This window comes from Sesamum indicum, linkage group LG3 (genome assembly GCF_000512975.1).
Source record: "Sesamum indicum cultivar Zhongzhi No. 13 linkage group LG3, S_indicum_v1.0, whole genome shotgun sequence".
Taxonomy (NCBI): Eukaryota; Viridiplantae; Streptophyta; class Magnoliopsida; order Lamiales; family Pedaliaceae; genus Sesamum; species Sesamum indicum.
This window is the reverse complement of record NC_026147.1, coordinates 7,019,929-7,027,550: the sequence shown is the minus strand read 5'-3', so window position 1 is coordinate 7,027,550 and position 7,622 is coordinate 7,019,929. Positions and strand designations below refer to the sequence as shown.

General features: G+C 32.3%; 1 long non-coding RNA gene across 1 annotated transcript; it reads left to right on the top strand.

Moving 5' to 3' along the window:
• Positions 1,385-7,571, top strand: LOC110011680. The gene is made up of 2 exons (XR_002286697.1): positions 1,385-1,509; positions 6,961-7,571. It is a non-coding gene; the product is annotated as an uncharacterized LOC110011680 (long non-coding RNA).

The window sequence follows — 7,622 nt, the reverse complement described above, 5'->3', positions numbered from 1 at the left end:
TGTATAATTATAATGTATTATTTAATTTTTATTAATTACAATAAACTAAAAGTAAACTTTTTATTAATTTTTTTATTTTAATAAAAAACACACATTCCTCTTAATATTTTTTTCTCACCAGCGAAGATTTCGGGCTCAACTCTTTCGAGCTCAAGTCGAGCTTAATTGTGTCTGTTCATAAGCTCACGAGCTTTTTCTATTTTTTTTATTTTTTATAATAGTGATGGTTGAATAATTTTAATTATTATTTTATTATATATATAATGAGATCAAAAAATTTAATCAATAACTACGATATCTTAAAATCTAGCTACTGGATTCACACCAAATTTAAATATATATAAGACCGTGTGGATTAGATCATATCGAACGGTTTGATTTAAAATCACATGGCCTGATTCTACGATACACCGACTTGAATGATTATTCTTATGTTTTGAGACCACCTCTCTCTTCTTCTCTCTTGATGTTTTCTCTCTTGTCAACTCCTTCTTCCTCCCACCGGCGACCATTAGGGGTGTTCATAATTCGGTTAAACCTATCGAATCGAACAAAATAAAAAATTCAGTTCGAACCAAAAACCAAACTAAAAAATTCGGTTTCATTTTCGTGCTTTTTTTTAAAAAAATTAATTTTTAGATTGATTTTTTTTTACAGACTCACTGAACCGAATCGAATTGAAAAACCGAGTTTTATATATATATTTTTTGATTTTATTAATTATATATACTTATTATATTATATATTATTAAATTAGATATACATATATATATATATTGAGAATTGACTAAATTTAACTCATGAAACTCTCTCTCTCTCTCTGATACACCGACTTGAATGATTATTCTTATGTTTTGAGTACGATATCTTGGCATCCGTATATCCAATAAGTCTAAAATTTTACCAAGTGTATTTTTCTATAAGTACGATCATATCTAACGGTCTGATTTGAATTTTGATGGTCCAATTAACCTATGTTGTTTAACAATATAAGATTATAGTTACATCAACGTAATACTAATATTTATAAATATATAAATTTACCATAGATTGTGAAAATATATTAATCTCAGTTATAAAATATTTTTATATATTTCAATTGCATTATTTCAGATAATTGATATTTTATATAACTTTAAACTATTTAGTATGATTTTTTTTTTATTACAGACTCACTGAATCAAATCAAATTGAAAAATTAAATATATATATATATATATTAGTTTTATTAATTATATATTCTGTATATATTAAATTATATATTATATGTTATATATTTATATTTAAATTATATAAAGAAACTAATATATTTAATATTTATTTAATTTATATAAAATAAATTATATCAATATATATATATATATGGAGAATTGCCTAATTTTAAATCATGAATCCCTCTCTCTCTCTCTCTCACGGCCGAAGAAGAAAAGAAAGAAGGAAGAAAGCAATCTCTAACTCTCTCTCTCGCGGCGACTCCGACTCCTTCGGCCAGCTTTTTTCCGACGACAGGTAATTTTTCTTCTTTGTAATTTTTTTTACGATTTGTAGAAGAAATTTGAATGGTTTGAAGGTGTTTGTTGAAATGTTGCAACGGGTTGAAATTCACCTGCTGATTTCTGCTTGTGTGTTCCATTTTCTTGCATGTATGTGGTGGTGTTTGTGTCTCTGTTGTGTTAGTATGTGTGTGTTCCTGAGATGTTTAACGTATTCTTGATTGTTGTTCTGAAATTTGGTCAGGGTTTTAGTGGGTGGGTGGATCTGCGGTTTTAATTTCTTGAGCTCATTGGCTCTCCATTTATGTGTGTGTGTTTTGTGGTGATTTATTTTTCCTTTTCTGAAATGTGTGACCATCTTGTCGGAACACTTTTTCATTGAAATCAGAATTTTAACTCACATCACAGAGAGAGATGGGGTGTGAGCACAGGCTCAGATTAGGATTTCCCCCATGGGTATGTATACATACAAGCATTATAAGAGTACTTGTAATTCTTTTTCAGTTTTCTTTTGATTTTTCTGGGTTCTTGACTGTTAGAGGTTCAGTTATTTGGAAGTAGAACACAGGAATTGAAAATTGTAGTAACTTAGATTTCTTGTCTTGAAGAAGAGAACGAACCTAGTTCTAGGTTCAAATGTGGAGTTTGCCCTAAGAACCACGAGGTAGATAGAAGTTTTTTTTGGAAGTAACAGCAAAATGCAAACCTGTGACCATCTCATCATTATATGCATTTATGTATATTTTCATGTAGAGCAACTATCTGAATTATCTAACAAAATTCTTGATTGTCTATTAAGAAAGATACTCTGTTGTCGCTTGGGAACATCCTTGTACGATCTTCTGCTTCATATATGTGTAGCTATTAAAATGTTATCATAGACTTCCATTTACTTTAGTTCTACCAAAGCTATTATTTTATTTATGTATTCCTTGGAAACTTTTTAATGGTAACCCACTCATTGGTTTTATATATTTGTGAGTTCTACTAACACTGAACCTCCTGCTATTCATTAGTACTATCTCTTGTACTCTTTAACATGTTTTGAGGATTATTTTTAGGGGTGTCCATTTCGGTTAACCAAACCGAACCGAATTTCGGTTCGGTTCGGCATTTTGGAAAACCGAACCGAATGTCTTCGATTCGGTTCGGTTTTTCGGTTTTAAAATCGAAAAAAAACTATTTTTTTTTTAATAATATATTTTGATATTTTAAGCAAAATTGTGATAATGTTGCAATTTTATCTAAAAATACAAATACCAAAATTAAATTCTAGTTTAATAGTACAAGTCACAGGTGTAGAACAACTTCAATATGTTAATATTCAATATCTAAAAATAGTACAAAGCGAGTTGCCGAATTGAATTAAAATTTTGCCATTGAGCATCAACAATTGACATTGAGTCATCAATCATCATCCATCTTCCATCAACTATTCACCTTGCACCTAAGATTTAAGAAACAAAAAAAAAATATAAATATAAAATAACAACAATAAAAGTAAAACTATAAAAGTTGCAAAAAAAAAAAAAAATACAACTTATGACTTACATTAATCATGATACACAACATGACAACATCATAACCCAATGATGGTTGACTCCGCCCCAATATTTGATCCAACATCTACAAGAATTATAAGATTAAACTAATATTTCAATAAACTAATATTTGCAAATTGCAATAAGTATTAAATTAAACTATACTTACCTTTTACAATTTTATCAATAGCGTCATAGTCTTCTTCAACTGTTTTGGATGGAGTTTGACGTAGCCAATCTTGACAACAAATTAGAGCTTGTGCCATCTTTGGAGTCAATGAAGCTCTAAAATCATCAATTATGCGACCTTCAGTACTGAAAGCGGACTCTGATGCAACGGTAGATATAGGCATAGCTAACACATCTCGTGCCAATCTTGCTAAGATAGGAAATCTTGGCGTATGCTCTTTCCACAATTCAATGATGCTAAAGTTCGGAGAACCATATTTCACAATTTCCTCCTTAAGATAACTATTCAATTCTGACTTATGTTGACCTCCAATCTCAGACACCATTTGTTTCCATTTCTTTCTCTTGTCTCCATCCAACTTTCGTTGACTATCATCATCTTGATCCTGAGTCTGATCTAATTCATTCATTTCATTGGATAAAGTGATAGAAGAAGGCCGTGATGTTGTAGAAGAATACATTTTCTTGTATTCTTCAAATACATCGTATAGAGCAGATCTGGCCAAATTTCCCATTTTCTCTGCTAATTCTGATCCATACATATTCTTAAACATATATTGGAGATAGTTATACTTATGACGAGGATCAAGCATAACAGCAACATATAACATCATGTTCATCTTTTCAGCATTCCCCCAATACTTATCAAATTTGTACTTCATTTGTCGTGCCATGTCTACCAAATAACCATCCTTACTTATAAGCCACTCATTCAAAAAATCATCAACATCACTTATTTCATCCAATAAAGTATTGCATGTCACGTACAGAGACCCAAACACTCGATTGGTTAGGTCATAAAAGTATTGCAACATATTGACAAATTTCGCAACCATATCCTTCTTTCATAGGCAAGCCAATCTTACCATAAGGCCCACCAGGCATGAAATCATTACGAAAATCAGCATCATATGTTTCATATCGATCGAACACATCTTTAAAAATTAAAGCAATATCTAGCATCATATAAACTGAATTCCATCTTGTAGGTACATCTAAGCACAATGTTTTTTTGCTTTGAATCTTCTCCTCAATAGCATAATCATTAAATTTTTTTGTCCTAGCTGGTGATTGACGAACATACCTAACAACTGTCCGTACACGCTCAATGGAGTCATTCAATTCTTTCAGACCATCCTTGACAATAAGATTAATAATATGAGCCACACATCTCATATGCAAATATTTTCCATCAAGTATGGCCGTTCCCAAAATTAACAAACCTTCTTCTAAGATAACTAACAGTGGTATCATTAGCTGAAGCATTGTCCACAGTTATAACAAAAACTTATCAGTACCCCAATCCAACAGACATTTTTCAATCAACAAACCTACATCATCGCCTCTATGAGTTGGACATGGAATGAAATTAAGAATGACCTTATGCAATTTCCAGTTAGAATCAATGTAATGCGCAGTCAAACACATATAGGTCAGTCTCTGATTAGAAGTCCATGTGTCTGTTGTCAATGAAACTCTTTGTCCAGAAGACTTAAAATAATTCATCAAACTTCTTTTTTCCTCGAAGAATAACTTGTAGCAGTCCCTGGTTATAGTCGTTCTAGATGGGGCAACAAACTGTGGAAGTGCAAGAGACATAAATTGCCTAAATCCTTCATTTTCCAAAAACTTAAATGGCAATTCATCGATGATGACCATGCGAGCTAAGCCTTGCCTAACAGTTTCTTGATCAAAATTCGTATGTGAAGAACTAATATTAGCATCCCCGGTTACACTCTGACAGAAATTAGTTATTGTGTGATTTGATGCAACAACAGTGTTCAGTGGATATTTTTTGCATGCTTTCAAATGATTATTCATCGTAGAAGTGCCATTCTTAGTGGGATCAATAGCATAATTTCGGTCACAATACTTACATTTAGCTTTTGGCTTCCCCTCGCTATCAGTGAATGCAATGAAGTGGTCCCAAACTCTTGATCTTTTACACGTTTCTTTTCTCTTTGGCCTTTTTGATTGTGATTCATCAGCTGGAGTTGTGTCTGAAATCCGTTCATCTTCATCCTCCAATCTCATTTCATCGGCATCCTCCAATCTCATTTCGTTCTTCAATGTTTCTCTTTCCATTTTAAATTTGAATACACTACAAATAACAAATAAAAAGCAATAATGTTAATCAAACACATACTAATGCTAACCAAACACAATGCCAAAATAATGTGATTAACCAATTAATGTGAGCAACAATGTCATTAAAACAATGCCAAAACAATCTTAAAACAATATTAACCAAACACATACTAATGCTGCAATTAGTAATGTAAATTAACCAATGCAATTAAAAGCACAAAATGCAAATTAACCAATGCAATTAAACACCAAATGCAAATTAACTAATTAGTAATGCAAATTAACCAATTAGAAGCACCAATGCAATTAACCAATGCAATTTCTAAGCACAAGTTTACTTAGCCATTTCATCAAACACCTTTCCATCAAATATTGTAAGTTAATTTTTTTTCATTTTCTTGTAAGAGTCTAAGATACCAAAGTAATCAAACCAGAAATCTTACTTGTCGTAACTCGTGTGAGATTGGTTTTGCACTTTTTCTGACTCAATCCGTAGATGGTCGCCGCCGGAGCCAGTGCCAAGGTGAATTTCTGTTTCAGTTTTTCGTTCTCAGTGAGTCGCGAGTCGCGACAGTCGCCGGTGCAATGCTCTGAGTTTTCCTGTCGTTGTCCTCTCTTTTCTTTCTTCCTCTTTTCTGTTGTTCTCTTCTCTCTGTCTGTAAGAGTCGTGAGACTCGTGACTTGTTCACTCTTCAGAGTTCAGTACTTCAATATTCTACTCTTCTCTTTTCTTTAGTCTTTAGTCTTTACTAAAGACTCTTTACTAATATAAATTATATAATTTAGTCTTTAGTCTTTACTAAAGACTCTTTACTAATATAAATTATATAATATTAATATTATAATATATATAATTATATAATTTTCATATGTATAAAAAATATTTTTTTTTTATTATTTACAGAATTTTGATTTTCGGTTCGGTTCGGTCACCGAATTGGTGACCAAAAAACCGAACCGAAAACCGATTTTTTCTAAAAAAAAAAAAACCAAAAATCGAACCGAATTTTTGGTTTCGGTTCGATTCGGCCGGTTTTCGATTTTTTTTGCACACCCCTAATTATTTTACATATATTGTCCAATTGATGACTGATGCCCTTTGAATAAATCTTACATAAAATTTAAGTATTTTGACGTCAAGAATCAACTTCCTAGTCTGCAGTCTTTTGGGATTTTATTGCAATACTAGTAGAACATTGAAGAGAAGAACAAAAAAGCATAAGAAATTGAGGTGTACATTTTGAGATTATCTAGTCACTCGAGGTGAAATATTTTTGCATGTCCTGTTCATTAGAAAATTTACTTTTAAAACTGTAAATATTTTTACCCCAGAGAATAATCTTTTGACAATTTTCTTGTTAGATGATTGTTACTCAATAGTTTTCTCTTTCTAGAGTTTTCTGTATTTGTGTTTTGGATTAGTATGTTTCTATACAGGCAAGCTATTCAATATAGGTGAGTGGTAAATTAAACTCAAGAGAATCACTCTGTTTCTTGTTCCTTCTTTATTATCTATAGTTTATCTTGAGTGGAGTTTCTTCTTCTTTGCTCACACTGTTTCCTCAAACATTTCTCTTCCTTTTGTTTTGATATCCTTCCTTTACCATTTATTTCTTTCTGGCCGTTATCATCTCATTGCTTTATTTAAGGTTTGATTTGGAGTGTCATTTGTTGACAACTACTGCTCCATTGATGGGGTTACCTTAACTGCAATGAGGGGGATGCCGAAGGCAGGGCTAGTGACTGGAATGAAGTCGTAACAAGGTAGCCGTACTGGAAGGTGCGACTGGATCACCTCCTTTTCAGGGAGAGCTAATGCTTGTTGGGTATTTTGGTTTGATACTACTTCACACCCAAAACAAAAAGAAGGGAGCTACGTCTGAGTTAAACTTGGAGATGGAAGTCATCTTTCATTTCTCGACGGTGAAGTAAGACCAAGCTCATGAGCTTATTATCCTAGGTCGGAACAAGTCGATAGGATCCCCTTTGTTACATCCCCATGTCCCCCCGTGTGGGGACATGATCTTGGGGCATTTTGAGCTTAGTGATGAAACTTTTATGGACACTTGAAGTAGAGAAAAATGTTTTGAGGCTTATTGTCTTTTTTCTTGAAATTTGGTTGTGTCTCTGGTAAACATGTTCTTTTCGATGTCTGATTATCTGGTGACCTGTTCACATAATTTACTATGTCCTGAAGTCTTGTGCTTGAAACTGATGTCCTGCCTTCTTAGGCAAAAGGCTTATTGAAGCTTTGAGATTATTTGTTCCTATTCCTTTTTTTTTTTCACTTGTTTCTTTTTTATTTGGTGAT